Here is a 23,294-nt window from a genome sequence, read left to right on the forward strand (position 1 = left end):
GCTAGGTGGCACAGTGGATAAAACAGTTGCCCTGGAGTCAGAAGGACCTGAGTTCAAATTCAGCCTCAGACACTTGACACTTAACTAGCTGTGTGACCTTGGGCAAGTCACTTAACCCTCCTTCCCAAACACCCCCCCTCACCACCACCAAAAAGAGAGATGTTCCTGATAAAGAAGGAAGTGGTTAATGCTTAGACTGAACTGACTGATTCTGTAAAGCAGCAACTTTTGGAAAAACAGGCCAAAGCCCAGGCTTTCCCTAATACCTGACTAGAGGTAGGCATTATGCTTCTCACAGACTCCAATAATATTAAGGAAGTACTTCTACTCCTTGCCATGAAACCAGAAAACAAAGATAATCCGTCAAACACTGTCACCTCTTGCTAGACTTTCTCCCTTCTCTGACCTTTGAGACAAACAATGGACCTGGCCACATCCACAGTGTCTATGCCAAACACAACAAATACAGCTGGAATAGAAGGATTGAGGCTTTGGAGAGATGGGTCAAATCATAAAAATGCTCACTTCCTATTACACATCCTGTCCCACACTAACTTCGCAGACTGAATCTCTACCTGTGTAAGTGTAAGTAGTTTCTTTCATCTTAATCTCTTGGACCTTGGCATCAAAGAAATCCTGGAACTGATATGGTCTGGCTTTTGGGTTGTCATTATTCAAATCCTGATTTAGACTTTTCTTCCCATGTAGATTGTATTGCCCCTCAACCACTGGCATGTATTGGTTGGCCCCTGGCAGACTGTTACAGAATGATGGTGAATTCTAATGTGAAACTTTTTTTTATCAGATATTAGCTTCTCTTGATGAATTTGGGGAGCAAGAAGAACAGAGTGCTGTATTACTAAAAGTTTTTATAGAAGCCCGAAGAACCAGTGGGAAGCTACCTGGATAGCCTTTGAGCCTAAGTTACAGAAGGTAAGTATTAATTTTGAAATTAGTATTTTACTTTTAATTTACTTAATTTTCACACTTTTAATCTTAAAAGGGTTGGAAACAAATGGAGATTTATGTATGTGTGTATGTATGTATAGGTATATATGTGGATATACATACATACATATATACACATGTACATATAATACACATACATATAAAATTTTGAATACTAAATAAACTGCCATCTTGAATTTCAGGAAAATTACAAACTGTGCAGGATCGAGATGAGAGACCATGACATACTACATTTAATTAGAAGTCAATTTAATTCCTGAACCCTAAAACTACAAACGTCAAGGTCATTTTGTAATAGCTTTGTGAGCCTAGAACAGAAATAATTATCTTGGGGTCAGTGAACTTCTTTTTGTTTTGTTTTTTAAAATATTTTGATAGCTTCATTTCAATATAATCGTTTTCCTTTTAATTACACATATTTTACTTTATACACTTAAAATATTATTATGAGGCGTCCATAGGCTCCACACCAGACTACTAAAAGATCCAAGATACAAAAAGGTTAATCTCTGGGCTAGACAGAATTCCTGGATTCTCCCTAAGAAATTGAGAAGATAGGGTGAGGATAGAGGGTTAAGGACTTGTTGGGAGCAGAGGGATATTCCTGAAATAGACACTTCCTTCCTGAATATGCAGATGTACACACATATTCACACATACATGCATACCATAGTCCTCCATACTTACCTGGACCCATTTGGTTCTGGCCATCATCAGCTGGGTATCCTGTTGAAGTGAAGATAGGATTAAGGAAAATCACATGGGCTCCCCTTGAATCCTGGATTTAATCAGAGAATCTCTAAAATAAAACTACTTGGAACTGAGTAGTCATGCTAAGTCACTTCAAAATCTCTCCCACTCCAGCTAAGCCATTTTCAACTTATTCTACCTTTTCCCTTTGTGGGTCTTGGTGAGCAACTTGTCCAGTTAATTGGGAGTTCACAGGACCATATGAAAGCCTAACTATATTAGGTTCCATTTCCCTTACCTCACTATCCCTGAAAAAATTATTATAATACTAACAATGATAACTGATTTATGATCCACAAAGAATGTTGGACTTGGAGTCAGTAAGTCTTGAGTTCAAATCTGCCTCAGACACTAGCTTTATGACCTTGCGCTTTCCTCATCTAGAAAATGAGGATCGTCATCATAATAATCATAATGTGAAATAACATCTATAAAGTGCTTTGCAAGGCTTAAAATTGCTATCTAAATGTTTTGAAATGTTTTACACACATCTTCTTATGGAGGAGAAGGAGGGGAGGATGTGAGGGGGAGGGGAAAGGAGGAAGATGTAGTGTTGGAAGAAGTTTGTTTAATCTCAGCAGCTACACTATACACTAGCCATGGTCTCCACCATGGAAAGTACCAAACTGTCCATACCTGTACCTTCTAGGAACTGTTTGACTTAATTAAAGCTTTACTTTCTCCTTCTTGCTTCCCTGGGGCATGAGACTCCCTCAAAGTGATGAGAGTCCCTACTCACCTGTGCTCTCACTTTCTCCTCCAGGTCTTTGCTAGAAGAAAAAAGGATGGCATGAGCCTAATGTAGAACAGGAGACAAGTCCCTCATGTTTCCCACCTGCTGCCTCTGTCATATAGCTCCATACTTCATCTCTAACAAAGGACCGATCTAGACCCCTGCCTCCCAGGATGCTTAACCCCTCTGGGATTTGGTGAGCTTGACCTTCATCCTGAGCAGCAAATGCCAAGTCTCACAAAACCAAGCAGATTTCTCCCAAATGTTGCTCCCATTTATCTCCCGCCAAAATGTGCTCCTTGATCACCTCTGTGTATTAGGGATTTGTGGAGCTGGGGGAAGGGGTGAAGAGGCATTACTCACATTTTGAGGCACAACTGCTCCTCTCTTTCCTAAACACCAACAGAAATAGCACCACAGCCCATCGGGCAGCCCTCTCTATAGGGTTGGGGAGGACATTTGGCAGAAGGAGGGGAAGGGATGGAAAGGGGCCAAGCTTGGGGAAGGAAAAGCATGGAAGGTATTGTGGATAACAAGGCCAGAACAAACTAACTTGGGGCAACCTGGAGCAAACTTGGGCCAAGTATTCTGGGCTGCCAGAGGCTAGAACTAAGGAGGCTATGAGAAAAGGGGGAGTGGAGGGCTTTTCACTGTCTCCAGAAGGCATTCTTTAGAAGTATAAGAAAGAAGTCTAGTAAGTGGTAGGGTCGGGCTAAAGTTGTGATGTCTCCAGGGCCCTGGGGAAAACTAGGAGGTGGGAAAAGAGCAGGAGGGAACATAAGGGATGGGAGTAGAATAAGCGATATGCTTCAGGGAGGCTCACATCTCTGCTCTGGACCTCCTGGTGGTATTGTTGCAGCTGCAAAGGAAAGTGTCACATTACTTCAGGTGAGTGCAGAACAGAGAGTTTAAGGGGATATTGGGAGGACAGAAGGAAGCAGTGACCAGAGCTATGAAGATTTTGTCTCAAACCACCATTTTATACAAGGGTGAGCTGATTTCCCAGTTCTGAGGGAGTCTCTATTTGGAGATAATCAGGATTTGATCATCCATCGATTGATCTAACCATCCATCCATCAGTGTGTCCATCCTGAATTTCTTTCTGCCTCTCTCCATCCTTCTGATTCTTTCTTTTTCTTTCCTTCTTCTTATCTATTTATCCATCCATCCATCCATCCATCCATCCATCCATCCATCCATCCATCCATCCATCCATCTAAGTCTCAACCCTAGCTCCACCTATCCATAATGTCTCAGCCCAGGGAGTAGTTTCTGCATGCCCTTCCCAAGTGCATTCCACCCTCCCAGTCAGTGCTCACTTTCCAAGCTCTAGTTCTTATCTAGTGAAGTCTCTCAGGGAAAGGAGCAATCAGACTAAGGGGTTAAGAAGAATTCCCTCCCTTGGAACCTGGCCCTGGTCTAAACCTGACAACCCATAAACATGGAACAGGAAGTTGCTTCATCAAGTTGGATAAGGGACAGAGTGGAAGTCAGGACATACACACTTGTGACTTTTTGTGTCAGAGAGTGAGAAAAGGAATGAGAGTAAGTGGGAGAGAGGAGGAATGAGGGAAAGGGAAAGATGGAAGGGGAGAGAGAGACAGAGACAAAGAGACAGAGACAGATAGAGAGACAGAGAGAGACAAGAGAGAGACTGAGACAGAGAGACTACTATGTGTTTGAGAGAGGAGTTGTAACGCCAAATTCTGGTTCCTGGGGAAAATTCATTTGGGGCCAGTGTTGGAGAGGGTAGTCCACACCTAGTGCAGTCATGCTAGGTGGGAAGGAAGCAGCAGAAGGGACAAGATGGTGGCAATGGCAGTGGAAGGTAAGCTTGACTGAGGCAGGGAGGAAATGAATCTCTTGAAATGTTGGCCAACCTCTAGTCACCCCTACACTTGTTACTATGTTATGTGTATATGTATGAGTGAAAGTCAGAAGGTATGTGTGAAAGATAATAGAATTCTAGAATTTTAGAACTGAAAGGTGCAGGGGCAGCTAGGTGGCACAGTGGATAGAGCACCGGCCCTGGAGTCAGGAGGACCTGAGTTCAAATCTGCCTCAGACACTTGACACATACTAGCTGTGTGACCCTGGGCCCTTAACCCCAATTGCCTCACCAAAAAACAAAACAAAACAAAAACCTGAAATGGACCTTAGAGATCATTTAAATCCTTCCTCCCACCACTACCTTTCCCATTTTTTATAGACCAGGCAGCTAAAGCCCAGAGAAACTGGTTATATGTCTTTCCTAAGATTCTATGGGAAATGTTTACATCATGCTTATAGGCTCTTTTATCTACTTACTATTTTGTCCACATGATCCTGTAGATGACTGGAAGAGAATTCATACTCTTAGACAAAGTAGCTTCCTATTGTGAAGAAAAGAAGGAGCCCTGGGAGAACAGGAAGAAGCCCCCATTCTACTCCAGCTCCATCATTCCTCACTGTTTCCCAGTTCCCCTGGAGTCCAGGAATTTGGCCAGGGCACTGAAACTTGAGACTTTGCAGGAGTCTGACTGGCCTTTCTCTATGGTTCTCCAGTCAGTCACTAAGTCTTGTCAGTTCTTTCTTCAAACACATTCCATCTTCCAAGGCACAGAAGAAGTCCTATTTCTTCCACAAAGTCTTCTCTGACTACAGTATTCTTTCTCTCCCTTTACATTTATAGCACTTGTAATCTGTACTGCTTGTTTGTCACTTACCATAGACTGCCTCATGATCCCAGATTTGGTAGCTGTCTCAGGCTCTGCTCCCCCACACTACACCCTACTCTTTTTTTTTTTGAGGCAGTTGGGGTTAAGTGACTTGCCCAGGGTCACACAGCTAGTGAGTGTTAAGTGTCTGAGGCTGGATTTGAACTCAGGTACTCCTGACTCCAGGGCTGGTGCTCTATCCACTGTACCACCTAGCTGCCCCTACACCCTACTCTTAATCCCGAGGCGAGAAGTAGTTTTGGCTCTGTGGTGGGGACTGCATGAACAAGCACATTTCCAGTTCTCTCCTCCCCCTTGATATCTCTTGGTAGTATTGGAAATAGAACCCCCCACTTCTCAGGAAGAATAAACATGTCAATTTACTTTTCTAGATGTAAGGAAGTTGAGGAAGGTGGGGATTAGATTTTTCCCTTCTCAACTAGAAGGCAGGGGCCTGTCTAGGCTTTGCTAGTGAGAAAGGGAGAGTATTTCTACTTCATGGGGAGCAGTAGACAAAGGTATCTTGGAGAATCCCACTCCCCACAGACCAGTTCACTCCCACACCATCCCCTCCTTGCCCTTAGTGCAGAACACATACCTTTTCTTGACCTTGGGGGACTCTCCTGTCCCCTTCCTTGTTTGCTCTGCCATTGATCCCTGGATAGAGAGAAGGAACTCTGGGACCCTGTGGGCTGAAAGCCCAGTGGGTCCCAGGAGCTGAGGGATAAGGATTCATGAGGAGTGAGCATCTTCCTAAGACCTAGGTGGTGGATGGTACCAGGTCAGAGATCCTTTTGTATTTGGAACATTACCACAGTATGTATATGAATTATAAGGATAGAGACAGTAAAGAAAGACAGCTCCATGAGCCATGGAATATTTCCCTATCCTTAGTTCAAATGGTCCAGAAATACCAGAGAACAGGCAGATGGGCAAATGGAACCTGTAGGGAGAAAGAACAAAGCAAGATCCTGGGATCCCCAGAGACTGGGGATGTGGGGGAGGGGAAAAAGGAGGAAAGAAGTAGAAAGGAAATGGGTAGGTAGGTGGTCAGCCTCACTTTCACCAAGAATGAAGAACTTTTACACAAAGACTTGCACACTTAGGAACAGCAAAAACAACAAAAACAAAGCCTTTCCAAACAGTCCTGGGCTCCCCTACCCCAGCTAGGACCTTTCTGATGCCTTGTGTCCTCAGGAGGCTCCACAGAATACAGTCACAGATACACTGGGTCTCTTCAAGCTCATTCCTCACTTAAGAAATTTCTCTTGGGTCTACTTCTGCCCCCAAAACCTGCTGGGACAATAAACAGTTCCTGGATCACTGAGTATTTCCAGGCAAAAAACTGGAAAAATCACTGGAGGTGTCCTGCCCTCTCTCCCCATCAGAGATAGTCTAAAATCCGGGCCTCAGAAGCTGGTTTAATCGTTGTTTATTCTTTTACCTAGGTGAAGTCCCAAGGCTGCATTCCTAACCCCCAACCTTTAAGCCTTTCCTCCCCTGCTCCTATCCCTACCCCACCCCAATCTAGTCTCTGTATGATATCAACCATGACCTCATAAGCACAAGGCAATTCATTCATGCAGCCCAGTACAGGGGGAAGGGGCCCTGTGGACTCTTTTTTTTTTTTTTTGAAGGGCAATGGGGGTTAAGTGACTTGCCCAAGGTCACACAGCTAGTAAGTGTCAAGTGTCTGAGGCCGGATTTGAACTCAGGTACTCCTGAATCCAGGGCCCTGCACCATCTAGCTACCCCTGGCCCTATGGACTCTTGTGATAAAGGGCATGGATTTGAATTCCACCTCTGATACAGACTATTTGTGTGACTCTGGACCTTGATTTCCCCCCAGTAAGATGATTGGGTTTGGTTAGATAACTGCTGAAATCCCTTCTAGCTCCAGATTTGTAATTTTGTGGTCCTCTTATTCCCATTCTCACCTAAAATCATTCTAAAGGAGCTGGGGCAGAATCAGAGAAAGCGCTGTATATGAATAGTTGTCTCCATCACCCTTATTTGGGAAAGGATAGTATTGGTGGCTTAGTCCTTCCAGTGAGTGCTTCTGTTTGCATTCCCAGCACTAACTAAATAGTGCCTGTAGTTAGACCTAGAAAAACATTTGTTAGGAGTCATGACCTCCCAAACTGAAGACTCCTCATAGGCCTAAAACCTTAAGAGAATTTCTAGCATCAACCTACTCACCATAGGTCCTGGTAGGAGTAGGTGGTCAAAATAAGATTTCACAACTGGGTGTGGTAAAGAGTAACATCTCCCCTACACTGACAAGTCATTTAAATTCTCTCAGCCTCAATTCCCTCATCCATAAAATAAGGATAACAACAATAGTACCTATCTTACACGGTTGTTATGATTACCAAATGAGATAATACACATAATGTGTTTTGCAGACTTTAAATATATATATATATATACATATATACACACACACATACATATATGTTAAATGTTACTATTATTAAGTATTCTCTGATTTGTCTTAATCAATCACTTTCATTATTTCTTACAGCACAATATTCCATTTTATGATATTCTTTGAATAACTTTTGTGTGTGGGGGGGGGCGCAATGAGGTTTAAGGGACTTGCCCAGGGTCACATAGCTACTAAGTGTCAAGTGTCTGAGGCCAGATTTGAACTCAGGTCTTCCTGAATCCAGGGCCAGTGTTTTATCCACTGCGCCACCTAGCTGTCCCCATTTCATGATATTCTTGGTTGTTTTTGTTTTTGTTTTTTTGCAGGGCAATGAGGGTTAAGTGACTTGCCCAGGGTCACACAGCTAGTTAAGTGTCAAGTGTCTGAGGCTGGATTTGAACTCAGGTCCTCCTGAATCCAAGGCCAGTGCTTTATCTACTATGCCATCTAGTTGCCTGTTTTATGATATTCTTAAAGCACAGATCTGACAATGTCACATCCCTGTTCTAGAATCAAATACAAACTATTGTTTGGTATTTAAAGCTTTTATAACCTAACTCCAGCCCACCCCTCTGGAATTATTATATGTTATTCCTTTTCCATCTCCTCTTTCTACACCTTTGCACAAGCAACATGTTCCCTATACCTAGAATACATTCTCTCCTCACTTTCACCCCTAATAATCACTTGAAGTCATTTTTCATATACAAGAGTTGATCGGAAGGGTAAGAAAAAGGTGTTTTGGTGTAAAGGAAGAGACATATATTTATTTTTCTTATTATTTTTGTTTTTGGTGAGGCATTTGAGGTTAAGTGACTTGCCCAGGGTCACACAGCTAGTAAGTTGTCAAGTGTCTGAGGCTGGATTTGAACTCAGGTCCTCCTGACTCCAGGGCCAGTGCTCTATCCACTGTGCTACCTAGCTGCCCTGAGATTTATTTTTGTTAATAAAGAATTTTCAATACTGCCATTATAAGGGATAGCATTTTGGTCTTTTTTTTTTTTTTTGGTGGGACAATGGGGGTTAAGTGACTTGCCCAGGGTCACATAGCTACTAAGTGTCAAGTGTCTGAGGCCAGATTTGAACTCAGGTCTTCCTGAATCCAGGGCCAGTGTTTTATCCACTGCGCCACCTAGCTGTCCCCATTTCATGATATTCTTGGTTGTTTTTGTTTTTGTTTTTTTGCAGGGCAATGAGGGTTAAGTGACTTGCCCAGGGTCACACAGCTAGTTAAGTGTCAAGTGTCTGAGGCTGGATTTGAACTCAGGTCCTCCTGAATCCAAGGCCAGTGCTTTATCCACTATGCCATCTAGCTGCCTGTTTTATGATATTCTTAAAGCACAGATCTGACAATGTCACATCCCTGTTCTAGAATCAAATACAAACTATTGTTTGGTATTTAAAGCTTTTATAACCTAACTCCAGCCCACCCCTCTGGAATTATTATATGTTATTCCTTTTCCATCTCCTCTTTCTACACCTTTGCACAAGCAACATGTTCCCTACACCTAGAATACATTTTCTCCTCACTTTCACCCCTAATAATCACTTGAAGTCATTTTTCATATACAAGAGTTGATCAGAAGGGTAAGAAAAAGGTGTTTTGGTGTAAAGGAAGAGACATATATTTATTTTTCTTATTATTTTTGTTTTTGGTGAGGCATTTGAGGTTAAGTGACTTGCCCAGGGTCACACAGCTAGTAAGTTGTCAAGTGTCTGAGGCTGGATTTGAACTCAGGTCCTCCTGACTCCAGGGCCAGTGCTCTATCCACTGTGCTACCTAGCTGCCCTGAGATTTATTTTTGTTAATAAAGAATTTTCAATACTGCCATTATAAGGGATAGCATTTTGGTCTTTTTTTTTTTTTTTGGTGGGACAATGCGGGTTAAGTGACTTGCCCAGGGTCACAAAGCTGGTAAGTGTCAAGTGTCTGAGGCTGGATTTGAACTCAGGTACTCCTGAATTCAGGGTCGGTGCTTTAGCCACTGCGCCACCTAGCTGCCCTGGGATAGCATTTTGATGTCTAATATAAAGCTTCTTGAACTGTGGGTTGAAAACCCATATAGGGTCATGTAACTGAATGTGGAGGTCCTAAAAAATTTGGTAACAGTAAAAGGTTATGCATAGCTATTTTATATAACTATATATCTGAGGTCCCATAAAAATTTCTCAGGTATAAAGTGGTCATGAGTGGAAAAAGTTTAAGAAGCCCTGTTTTAATACAATTGGACAGAGAACTTAGTTTTATTATAAACTGTGAAAATATGTATATGAAAAAACAGCTTTAAGTTGGAACTAGGACAGTTTAGGGAAAAAAATAACCTGTAGTATGTATTAAAGGATTTGGATCTTTTTGTTAACAATGTGGGGTGATGCCTTGTTTGTGTGGAACAGTTTAATGCTATAAAGAAGTAGAGGAATAGAATTTATTTGTTAAAAACTAGAGAAACATAACTGTGAAGAAATACAGTTTGCAGGGCACCAAAAAGAGAGACTACCAAGTTGAGAACTACAGAGCTGAAGAGTCTGATAGTATGCCAACTAATTTGCATACAAATGTTAGTTGGAGATAGAGGTATAGTTAAAAAAAAAGAATGTCAATATAACAAGAAATTTGGGGAGTTGTAACTTTTTAAGTAAAAGATAATTCACAAGTAAAAGGTGAGTCATTGAAAGGTTGTCATTTAAGCTGTTAAAGAGGACACCAGGAAACCTTTAAAAGAAGCCAATAGGAACCTGTGCATAACTGAAGACCCAGTAGGGGGTGGAAATAGCTGTTATCTTAGAATGATGGGACTTAATAGGATTTCATTGGAAGAAGGCTTGAGCTGAATGATTCTTATTGGTTAGGAAGAACTGATTTAATTGGCCAAGTGCTGCTTTCCTAAATGTGAACCTTTTCATATGGGCATCTTGTTCTCTGCTGCCACCTCTGGATTCAGAAGGAAGAGCTAAGGAAGTAGTTACTACATGTAACTACTACATCCCAGTGAGCTGGTTTGAAGTGAACCTGAAGTCTGTTGTGATTGGATAGCTCAGCATCCAAAGGAGTATATCACTGGCTGGGTTTGTCTGTATAATCCAGTGACAACCGCTTGAATGAGCTTGGAGGTTCTTCAGTTTAACATTGCTACATTTAGGGTTAGAAAGTGGGGTCCTATGTTTTGGGGTCCCAGGCTTTGGAGTGCTCTGTTCATCATTAAGTCAAAAATAAATTATGATAAAAATGAAATAGGCAGACTAGACCAAGATAATCATGAATGACTTGCATATTGTTTTAGATATGAGGCTGTCTGAATACCTAAATTAAGTTAGTGCTTATGGTACAGTTAACAGGAAGGGGTAGAAGAGTGGAAAAACAGAAAAGTCTGTTAGTAGCTGAGATGGCTCCAACCCCATCGAGATGAGAAAGAAAAATAAATTCCATTTAAAAATAAGTGTAGACAATATAAAATACTTGGGAGTCTACCTGCCAAGACAAACCCAGATACTATATGAACACAATTACAAAACACTTTTCACACAAAACAAAATCAGATCTAAACTGTCAACCTGATCAGAACTGACCTCTAACCTGTGAACAGTCGCGCTGAACAGAGCAGGTCAGAGACAGGAGAGTCGGGAATTAAATAAAGTTTCATTTTCAGAGTGATGGAAAAGGTTTGCAAGCAAGGAGGAGCTATAAACACATGTACCAGGGCCCTGGACAAACACTGGACAAAGTTGGAATATTCTGCAATGAATCAAACTTGTCACATGCTTACTGGTCCCTCATTGTCAGGGCTACAGCTCACTGAGTAGCCATATATGGGGCCCTGGCACGTATGTCTATCCTCCTCCTTGCTTGTAAGCCTTTTCCCTCGCTTTGAAAATAAACTTTCTAATTCCTGACTCACCTGTCTCTGGCCTAGTCTATGCTGTTCTGGCCATACATAGATTAGAGACCAGTTTTGATCCAGTTGACATTTTGGTGAGAGCAGTGGGATTAAACATGGAACCTGGCCAATTGGACCTGCCAGAACCAGCAGAAGTGGACTAGCTACCACTGGAGATTTCTCTGGAGTCCAGTTCTCCCTTGTCTGGAGAGTACACGAGGCTTCTAACTGCTCTAATCCATTCTGAGCTCTCACCTTTGAGTGAGCCTGTCTTACTATAGGAAAGCTCCACCATGAACAGAATGCCTCAGAGGGCAAGGCCATATGGCTTTTCCTTGGCGTCAGGAAGTAACATTTGTGCATGGGTACTGTCCATCAAGGCTACCAGCCAATCAACTTGAGGAGCCTCCCATTTTCTGGGAGGGGACAGGAAGGAGGAAGGAGGGCCTGCGCAGAGAGGTCGGTCTCTTTTGGGGTTCCTGACTTGATGGTGGTGGTGGCGGTAGAGGACTTCACGGGAAATTTGAGGAAAGATAGGAATGCCAGGCTGTTGGAATTCTGTTCTCAATCTTTCTCTTTCTATCTTTCAATAAACCCTTAAAAACCTAAACTCGTTTTATCAGTGATTTTAGTCAGTTTCCCCCAAAACTGGGGGAACAGATTAGAACCCACAATTAGAATCTTAAATTACACAACCCCTAGTCCCCTTGGTGATTCATCACTCTGGTAAGATGGATATCCTTTTATAATGGCATGCCAGCACACCTCTGGCTTGGGGGGTTTGGGGTTTTGGTTGCAAACAACGTACATGGTACACTTCAGTTCCATTTGCAAACTAGGTGTGCCGGCACACTCAATTCTGTTTGCAAAACAGTGTACCAGCACACAAATGTGTGCCTCTAGCTCCTGCATGGCTAAATTTGAAAACCATGTGCCTCTAGCTTCTGCATATCTCTGGTTAAAATTTTCAAACTGTGTGCTTTCTGTTGAACCAGTTAAAGTTAGGGTTAAAATGAGATTGTAATTGTGCACTCTGTGAATTTGTGGTCTAATTTGTCTTTGTGGAATTCTGCCTGTGTTTGTTGTTTAAGTGGTGTTTGTATGAAACTGCAAGCTTGGTGTCTGTATGTGTCCTGTCATTTTGTCCTTGTGTCTTTGTAGAATGTCTGCATCATGTTTGTGCTGTTCATAGATTCTGTTACCTTGAAAGATTTAAAGTTCAGCCAACCAGAAAACCTTCTAAGGGCACTGAGAAAAATTAATGAACTTTCACACTTGAAGCAATTGTCTCAGTAAGCAGGACTAACACCCACTTTATGCTTTCTGCAGGAGATTAGGTTATAAGAAGAAAAACCTGCAAAACACTTTTTTTTCCCTGTCATTTCAACATTGGCCAAATTGGAATTATAGAAATAAAGTCGGATAATTAAAGTTTGTAGAACTGCTCAAACATCTTAGAAGATTCTGTAGGTTTGGAGATGAATCATTTTTATAATACAGGGGAGAACTCCTGAGATTTTTGGTCATTCTAGGAACTCACTCTTTTCTGAAATATTTTAGTAAAGTTTTGGGGTAGCATTCTATAGAATTTTTTTTTTTTTTTTTTTTTTAGGCAATGGGGGTTAAGTGACTTGCCCAGAGTCACACAGCTAGTAAGTGTCAAGTGTCTGAGGCCGGATTTGAACTCAGGTACTCCTGAATCCAGGGCCGGTGCTTTAACCACTGAGCCATCTAGCTGCCCCTAGAATTTGTTTTAAGGAAAAATAAAGATTAAATTTTATAAAAGGTAAAGGTAGATGACACTTCACTTGAAGATTGATAGCTTTATTGTTCTAGGGCAATGAAGGAAGGCAACTAGTTTGGAAGTAAGCCCAGAGAAAGAAATAAAAAAAAAAATTGGTAAAGGTTTGTACTTTACAGCAACCACTTACAAACCCTTCCTTGATATTTCTGAACATGAAAAAAGAAAAGATTGTTTAAACCAAAGATCTCTCATCAGAGACCCTCTCCTTCTGTTAACCTTGTCATCTCAGATCAGGTCAGTGTCCCAAATACAAGTGTTGAAAAAATGCTGGGAAATTGTAGGAAAAATTGAATTATGTATAAGTTATCTTACTCTGCCCCAGTTTCCTAATCTGTAAAGAGGAAAATAATAAGTTTTATGTGAGATCAAAACAATATGATTGCAATGTACTTAACACAGTGACCAACAAATGCTAAGCACTATATTGCTATTATTTCTTAAATTGAATATAATTGTTCTATGCCTAATAAATTTAAAAGTAGTTTTAAAATGCCAAAGGTAATAAGAACAATGATTTTTATATGTGGTAATTTGGAAATGCAATTGATGTCATCTGAAGTTTTGTTTCATGTTTTAAATACATGATATTGTTTGTATTATTATTGTATTTCTAAATTCTCTTATATTGTGAAATTTGAGAGACCACTGTAACAGAAATCCTGTTAGACAAAACATTTTAATCTGGATATTGTTACACATAAATTGGGCTTTTAAAATGATGTGATAAAAATATAGATTTTTGGAAACTTAAATATTTAATATATAATAGTGAATTTTATTTGAAAATTTTGGCTATTACAAAAATGTATAAAGATGTAGTTTCAACATATTAATGATGTGCAACTATCAAATATTTACATTGTGACTGAAGTCCCAGAATATGGGTAGTTTTAATTTATAAGGATAAATGAAATGTTAGCCATTATAGAAATATCAGAAAAGATATTCAGGTCAAAATTGTGGTTAGTGAAATTTTGCTATTTAAGGTAAAAATTCCTGGGACTATAACACTATCATTTTGAGCTTTGATTACAAGGATAATTGTATTGTCATGAAGCCAATAGTAGAAAATGGTATGTGCTGCAGTATGGGAAGTACTAAAGGTGGATGTCCATGCCTGGAAAAAGTTTTCAGAATGACTTTGGCCTGGCCCAAGGGAGGATCCTCATGACTCTATTTTCTCATTGTGCTATTTCCTTTCTCAAAAGGAAAATTCCCATCTGATTAATCCTGAGCCTTGTTTTTTTTTTTTTTAATTTGTTTTAACACACTGTGAATACATGATTGGCTGTCAGATATGACTCATGCCTTATTGCATTGTTTGAACCTAGTCCTGCATGGATAGGAAACTGAACCATCTCTATGTGCAACCAGTCATTGTTTCTAAGAGCTCCTACCAGGTCCTTCTCACTACTCCCACAGCTGCCAAACTTGTGGTGTGTATTCCTGGATCATTTGAAGAAAATCCCTGCTCCTGAATGAATGACAGAACCCTCCAGGGACTTCAAGGTTCATCTAGTACAGACTCAGAAGCAGCCAACACCCAGATGAGACAGCTGTCCCAAAATTTTTGAGGATGGCTGAATATACTGTTCTAGTTTTTGTTTTGTTTTGTTTTGTTTCTTTCTCTTCCCTTTTGTTATGTGCCCAGTCACATAAAAGTGTGTGTTTGCATTTCCCTCACTCCTCCCTTCCCACTTTTCTGCTTGCAAGCAAACAATGGATAGCAATGATACCTGAGACACACTTCCCCAATAGGTCCCTTCAAGGAACTGACCCCCTGGGCAACATCTCATCCTGACCCAACTGGCTTGTAGTGGTTACTGGCCAGAAGGGTAGGGGCTCTTTCAGACCCCCTTCCTTTGGCCAAAAGTGGGAAATAACCTCTGAGTCTTTGACACCAGTGGCTTCTTCTGAGGCTCAGCTCACAGACTGATGAGGGGGTTCAGCAGTTGGCCAGGGTGAAGTTGCTGCAGTCTCTGCTGGAGTTGGGGCAAAGCACCCTGGTTCTGAACCAGTGGGCCAAATCAAGTGGTGGTGGCCCAGTGGGGGAGGGGCACAGGCATGCCAAACTACCAACCATAGAGAATCAGATTTCAATCAGACATCTGCTTCTGGGTTGAGATGAGTAGACAAAGAAAATAGCAGACAATAGATAGCTTCTTTGGGGGTGGGGTAGACCAGAATACACCCTCAGAAGATAATAACAAAGTCAAAGCAACAACATCCAAAGCTTCCAAGAAAAATATGAATTGGTCTCAGTCCATGGAAGCACTCAAAAGGGACTTTGAAGAGAAAGTAGGAGAGATAGAAGGAAGATTTAGAGAGATGGAGGGAAGAATGGAAAGAGAAATGAGAGCAATGCAGGAGAGTCATGAGAAAAAAGTCAACTGCTTGAAAAGCCAAATGGGAAAGGAAATACAAAAGTTTTCTGAAGAAAATAATTGCCTAAGAATTAGGATTGAACAAATGGAAGCTAGTGACTTTATGAGAAACCAAGACACAGTAAAGCAAATCCAATTGAATAAAAAAAAAAGAGGGCAATATGAAATATCTCCTTGGAAAAATAACTAACCTGGAAAATAGATCCAAGGAGAGATAATTCGAAGATCATTGGACTACCTGGAAGCCATGATCGAAGAAAGGGCTTAGACATCGTTTTCCAAGAAATTGTCCAGGAAAATTATCCTGATATTCTAGAAGCAGAAGGTAAAATAGAAATTGAAAGAATCCACCAATCACCTCCTGAAAGAGATCCTAAAAGGAAAACTTCCAAGAATATTATAGCCCAATTACAGAGCTCCCAGGTCAAGGAGAAAATATTGCAAGCAGCTAGAAAAAAAGAATTCAAATACTGTGGAGCCACAGTCAGGATAACACAAGGTCTAGCAGCTGCTACATGAAAGGATCAGAGGACATGTAATATGATATTCCAGAGGGCAAAGGAACTGGGACTACAACCTAAAATCACCTACCCAGCAAAACTGAGTATAATGTTTCAGGGGGAAAAAAGGGACTTCAATGAAAAAGAGGGCTTTCAGGCATTAGTGATGAAAAGACCTGAACTGAATAGAAAATTTGACTTTCAAATACAAGACCCTTGAGAAGGATAAAAAGGTAAACAGGAAAAAGACTTCATGAGGGATATTAAAAGGTTAAACTGTTTACATTCTTACATGAGAAGATAATACTTCCAACTCATAAGAACTTTCTCGGTACTAGGACAGCTGAAAGGAATATACTTAGAGGGCACAGTTGTGAATTGAATATGAAGGGATGATATCTGTAAAGCATTTATCCTTGTTTTTTGTGGGTCGGGCAGGGTGGGGTGGCTTATGTCTGGGGCTGGATTTGGGCTAGAGGCCTCCTGGGTCCAGGGCTGGTGCTTTGTCCACTGTGTCACCTAGCTGACCCATGATGACATCTTTAAAATAAAGTTAAGGGGTAAGAGGAATGCACTGGAAGGGAAAGGGAAATGTGGAAGTAGCTCACATAAAAGAAACAAGGAAAAGCTTATAGAGTGGAAGGGAAAATGGGGAAGGAGCGGGGAAGTGAGTGAGCCTTTCATCAGAATTGGCTCAAAGAGGGAATAACATACACACTCAAGTGGGTATAGTAATATATTTTTCCCTGAGGGAAAGTGGGAGGGGAAGGGGAAAAGGGGAAGAGAGGTGAAGGAAGAGAGGACAGAGTGGGGGAGGGAGTAGTAAAAATCAAAACACTTTTGATGAGGGATAGGGTGAAAGAAGATAGAAAATAGAATAAATATCAAGGGGAGGGAATAGGATGGAGGGTAATACAGTTAGCAATAGTAACTGTGAAAGAAATGATGAGCAGGATTCCATCAAAAGGATGCATGAAAAATGCAAATCATCAATAGAGGAAGAACTGATGGTATTTGAATATAGATTGAAGTATAATTTTATGTTAGCTCCTCTTTCTAAAGTTATTCTGCCTATTTTCTTTCACAACTTGACTAATGTAAAGATGCTTGGCATAACTGCACATGTATGACTTACACTGAATTGCTTGATTCCACAGGGAGGGTTGAGGAGGGAAGGAAGAAGAAAATTTAGAACACAAAGTTTTGTGTTTTTTTAAAAATCAATGTGGGGGCAGCTAGGTGGCACAGTGTATAGAGCACCAGCCCTGGAGTCAGGAGTACCTGAGTTCAAATCCGGCCTCAGACACTTACCACTTATTAGCTGTGTGACCCTGGGCAAGTCACTTAACCCCAATTGCCTCACTAAAAAAAAAAAAAAAATCAATGTGAAGAAATGATGAGCAGGCAGATTTCAGAGAAACCTGGAAGGACTTACATGAACTGATGCTGAGTGAAATGAGCAGAATCAGGAGAACATTGTACACAGTATCAACAACATTGTGTGTTGATCAACTGTGATAGACTTGACTCTTCTCAGCAATACAATGGTCCAAGATAGTTCCAAAGCAAATGGAAAATGCTCTCCAAATCCAGAAAAAAAAAAAAAGAACTGTGGAATCTAGACGCAGATTGAACCATACTATTTCTACTTTTTTTGTTTTCCTTTTTTGAGGTTTTTCCCTTTTGTTATGATTCTTCTTTCATAGCATGACTAATGCAGAAATATGTTTAATGTACATATATAATCTATATCAGATTGCTTGCTCTCTTAGGAAGAGGGGAGGGAGGGGGAAGGGAGAAAATTTGAAACTAGAAATCTTATAAAAACAAATGTTGAAAACTATCTCTACATGTAACTAGAAAATAATAAAATACTTTTATGACCAAAAAAGAGAATACAATTGATACTAATTTTAAAAAAATATTTCCCCATCCCACTACTATCTTCACTCACTTCTCTTCAATCTCTTTTTGTCTAATGATTGCTTCCTTCCTGCCTACAAACATGCCCTCCTCCATTATCAAAAAACCCTCACCTAATCCACCTAATTCACCCCCCACTAGCTATCAACCCATATTTTTCCTCTCTTTTGTGGCTAAACTCCTTGAGAAGGCCTTCTATAGTAGGTATCTTCACTTCCTTTTTTCTTACTCTCTTCTTAACTCTCTATAGTCTGATATCTGACTTCATCATTCAACTGAAAATGCTCTTTCCAAATTTACCAAGGCCTCTTTATTGACTAATCAAATGGCCTCATTCCAATCCTTATCCTCTGACTTCTTTGTAGCCTTTGACATGATACTCTCTTCTCTCCAGATTTCTATGACACTCTTCTCTCCTACTTTTCCTCCTACCTGACCTCTCCTTCTCACTGTTTTTGTTGCATCTTCATCCAGGATATGTCTCATAACCATGGGTATTCCATAAGGCTCTGTCCCTCTGCCCTTTTCTCTTGGTGACTTCACTTGGTGAGCTCATCAGCTCCCATGGATTCTGTCATCACCAATATGCTGATGGTTCTCAGATCTACTTATCTAGCCCTAACTTTTCTGCTCTCATCTCAACTTCCTGTTGGGCAGGTCAAACTAGATGTCCCATAGATATCTTAAACTCAACATACACAAAACTAAAGTCATTCTTCTTCCCTTCCCCAAACTCTTCCCTTTTCTGAATTTCCCTATTACTGTCAAGAAGAACACCATTGTCCCAGTCACCCAAGTTCACAACCAAGGTCTCATCCTTGACTCCTCACTTTCTTTCACCCTTCTCTCATATCCAACATATTGCCAAGGCCTGTCAATTTTAACTTGGTAACTTTGTAACATCTCTCATATACCCATGCCACTTCTATCCTCCGATGCTGCCACCACCCTGGCACAGGCTCTCATCGTGTCATACCTATAGCTTTTCAATTGTTTACCTCAAGTGTCTCCCTACTCTCCTCCATCTTTCAGTTAGCTGCCAAAGTTATCTCCCTAAAGTGCAAGTCTAATCATGTCACCCTCTATTCAATAATCTTCACAATGCATCCATACCAAATATTTGCCTTTTTTTTTTTTTTTTTTTTTTTAGTGAGGCAATTGGGGTTAAGTGACTTGCCCAGGGTCACACAGCTAGTAAGTGTTAAGTGTCTGAGGCCGGATTTGAACTCAGGTATTCCTGACTCCAGGGTCAGTGCTCTATCCACTGTGCCACCTAGCTGCCCCAAATACTTGGCTTTTATAACCTGGCTGCTTCTTACCTTTCCAGTTTTCTCATACCTTAACCTCTGCCCAAAATATTCTACAATCCAATGACACTGGTCTCCTTAATGTTACTTCCTGTGAAAAAGACACTCTATTTTCTGACACTAGGCATTTTCACTGGTTATCCCCCCTGCCTGGAATGCTCTCTCCTCATTTCTACCTCCTGGATTCCTTGACTTCCTTCAAGTCCCAGCTAAAATCCCACCTTCTACAGGAAGGCTTTCCAGATACCCCTTAATTCTAGTGCCTTCCCTCTGTTAATTATCTCTAATTTGTCCTGTATATAGCTTATTTGTACATAGTTGTTTCCATGTTGTCTCACTCCTTAGACTGTGAAGTCCTTGAGAACAGACTGTCTTTCGCCTTTCTTTGTATCTTCAGCACTTACCACTGTGTCACATTGTTGTTGTTCAGTCGTTTCAGTTGTGTCTGACTCTTTGTCACCCTAATCACTTCTGATTGGTCAACTTAATTTGGAGGCTATATTAAAAGGAAGGGCTGATAGCAGACCACCCTCCCAACCAAGGGTTAACTATTAATATTCACCCCAGATGGGGCAGTTGGGTGGCACAATGGATAGAGCACCGGCCCTGGAGTCAGGAGTACCTGAGTTCAAATCCGGCCTCAGGCAGTTAACACTTACTAGCTGTGTGACCCTGGGCTAGTCACTTAACCCCAATTGCCTCAAAAAAAAAATTCACCCCAGATCAAATTTTTATTGCTGTGACAAGAATTTAGAAGGGCCATTCTTATCTTATCAAGATTCCTAAATGTTTATGACTGTGACCAGGACCAAGGAGAACATCTTAACTTCCAGGTTTATACCCTAAGGAGAGTTGACTTTATTTTATCAAGAAGGACTTTGGAATGGGGGAAGTCAGAATTCTATATAAAAATAATTTCTCATGTTATATTTCATTTATATAGAAAGTATTGGGGGGCAGCTAGGTGTCACAGTGGATAAAGCACTGACCCTGAATTCAGGAGGGCCTGAGTTCAAATGTGGCCTCAGACACTTGACACTTACCAGCTGTGTGACCCTGGGCAAGTCACTTAACCCTCATTGCCCCAGGGGGAAAAAATATTTAAAATGTGGCTTGGTTTTTACAGTAATATATCATCCTATTTGTCACTGGGACAAAATTCTCATGTGGATGTGAAGTGAAAATGAGCCAGAAAGGATTGAAAGCTATTTTATATTTTTTCTTTTTTTCATTTCATTTCATTTGAATTGATTTTTTATTAGTCTGCTGATGGTAAGCTAACCATACTTAACTTCAAATCAGGCCCATATACTTACTATCTATGTGACCCTGGGCAAGTGACTTAACCTCTGTTTGCCTCAGTTTCCTCATCTGAGAAGTGGGGATAATAATAGTACCTTACTTCCCAGGGTTGTTGTGAGAATCAAATGAGATAACAATTGTAAAGTGCTTAGCACAGTGCCTGGCACGAGTCAGTGTTATATAAATGTTCATTATCATTATGTATCACCCAAGATTACCTCAAATTTTATTTTCCTCTCTAGGTTTTGTTTCTTGCAGAAAGTAGCTAATCTTTAGGTCCCCATGTATAAAAGGGTCTCGGTAGCTTAGATAAGCTTTTTGTGCAATATGCTGGCATATTGCACCTTGATGTCTTGGCTCCTTCTGAATTGGATTAAGTAAGGCAGAATTGCACCGAGTCATCCAGGGCCGCGGAAATCCAGTAGCAAGACGAAAGTTAGGACAACTGATGATGGCCTGGCATGGGGTGGATAACCATGGTGTCTTCCATGTCTGACCGAGCACAGTACCTGCTTCAGTCACCTTCATGACCATTGGAGCAAATTGTTCTCAACTTCCCATTCTACTGGGAGAAATCTTAACATGCTTGGGATAGACGTCCCCCTAATTTACTTACGATTTTGTGGCCTGTTGGTTACCCTCCACTGGGCTTAGCCCATCTAGATGGTTTATCAGGGTATGGCCACTGGGCATGCTCTAGCTTCTTAGAGCCACAGGTAAGAGTTGAATGCCAAGTAGACAACAAAGGTTTTGGATGAACGGCCCTGACAAGGGCTCAGCGAACTCTAATGTCAGAGGTACTAGCTCTCCTTGAATATCCCATATACCCTATTTCTAGATGCCATACTCCTAGGCCAAAACCGATGACAGCTGATGTGAACCCCATTTGGAGGTCAGTCAGTGTTATCTGGCCCTGTGAGGTGTTATGGATTGGTAAGTCAGCTTTGCCTCTTAAATGAAGAGAAGAATCAGTATTTCATAATGGTCTGTCTTTTTCGAAGTAATGTTTTTCTTCTTTTTATGTAGGTCCTCATTCAGTTTTTTAAAGTACATGGTTAATATTTTAGATAGTTTTTTATTTTATTTTATTTTTGGTGAGGCAATTGGGGTTAAGTGACTTGCCCAGGGTCACACAGCTAGTAAGTGTTAAGTGTCTGAGTCCGGATTTGAACTCAGGTATTTCTGACTCCAGGGCCGGTGCTCTATCCACTGTGCCACCTAGTTGCCCCAGTTTTAAATAGTTTTGAAACTTTTATTTATTTAAAAATAGTTTAGATAGTTTTAAAGGACAGCAGATCTAAGTCCTAGCCATCTGAAACTCATAAATTTTACCTACTTTGTTTCAGAAAACCTAGCACAGGGTAGCCATTGTGACGATTGTGAATATAATTCTAGTTATCCTGTGAATATGAAATGGGATTCTTCTTGCAAGGACATTTTGTACCTTAAGAAGAAGCAATACCCAGATATTTGCTAGTGGAACATAGAGCACATTAATATTAAAGAGAGTTTATGAAGTAGTTTTCCCTTGATTTTTTTTCATCCTTTCTTTCTTTCTTTTTTTTTTTTTGGTGAGTTGGGGTTAAGTGACTTGCCCAGGGTCACACAGCTAGTAAGTGTCAAGTGTCTGAAGTCAGATTTGAACTCAGGTCCTCCTGAATCCAAGGCCAGTGCTTTATCCACTGTGCCACCTAGCTGCCCCTCCCTTGATTTTTACGGTCTTATTTAAATTACGTATTTACATGTTGTGTAAATGAGTTTAGTGGCATTTGGCACCAGTTAGTACTCTTTTTTGTGTGAAGTATTTGAATATGTTGTTGTGTTTTTTGTATGTGTGTGTGAGGCAATTGGGGTTAAGTGACTTGCCCAGAGTCATACAGCTAGTAAGTGTGTAAAGTGTCTGAGGCCAGATTTGAACTCAGGTCCTCCTGAATCCAGGGCCAGTGCTCTTTCTACTGCGCCACCTAGCTACCCCTGTGTTAAGGGCTAAAATTCTAGCTAGTCTGTCTAAAATATCTAATAAGTGGTCGCCAATAAATTATAAACTTTAGCAAGAGTTAGGCTTTTAAGCATTTATTAAGGAAAACAAGAATTTGGTAAAGAGAGAGAGAAAGGCCTAGATTCCTATCTATTAAAGGGAGAGCACATTTCTAGCTCCACTCTCCACCAGAGTCCAAAGGAAAGAGAGTGAGGCTGAGCGCCAGTCTCTTCCTTCCTCCTCCCACTAGCCCGCGTCACTTCCTGATGCCAAAGAAAAGACTCCTGGTCTTGCCCTCAAAGACCTTTGCTTCATGGGCGGAACTCTTCTACAGTAAGTCTCCAGCAGGTGGCGTCATTCCAATCGTTACACCTGAATGTTTTTTAAAATCCTATGATACATACACCACCTTTGTGCCATACTTTTGAATCTGTAAATCTGATATCTGTTGATATAATACAACATTGTTCAGTCATTTCAGTTGTGTCCAACTCTTTGTGACCCCATTTGGAATTTTCTTGGCAAAGATACTGGAATGGTTTGCCATTTCCTTCTCCAGCTCATTTTATAGATGAGGAAACTGAGGCAAACAGAGTTAAATGACTTTCCCAGAGCCACACAGAGAGCGAGTATCTGAGGCCAGAT

At 40.9% G+C, this 23,294-nt stretch overlaps 1 protein-coding gene across 2 annotated transcripts in view; it reads left to right on the plus strand.

Moving 5' to 3' along the window:
• The first annotated feature begins 488 nt into the window (after positions 1-488).
• The window catches only part of LOC122727656 (40S ribosomal protein S27-like), a 50,777-nt gene continuing 27,971 nt past the window's right edge, over positions 489-23,294 (plus strand). The window contains exons 1-3 of one of the 2 annotated variants that reach the window (XR_006353172.1): positions 489-585; positions 806-933; positions 2,483-2,648. The gene's annotated coding sequence lies outside the window, so the exon portion shown is untranslated. Of the gene's footprint in view, positions 586-805; positions 934-1,151; positions 1,229-2,482; positions 2,649-23,294 lie in introns of those variants that run through there. The other variant, XR_006353173.1, reaches the window with a different exon arrangement.

The sequence above is a fragment of the Dromiciops gliroides genome, chromosome 5 (assembly GCF_019393635.1).
Source record: "Dromiciops gliroides isolate mDroGli1 chromosome 5, mDroGli1.pri, whole genome shotgun sequence".
NCBI classification, from domain to species: domain Eukaryota; kingdom Metazoa; phylum Chordata; class Mammalia; order Microbiotheria; family Microbiotheriidae; genus Dromiciops; species Dromiciops gliroides.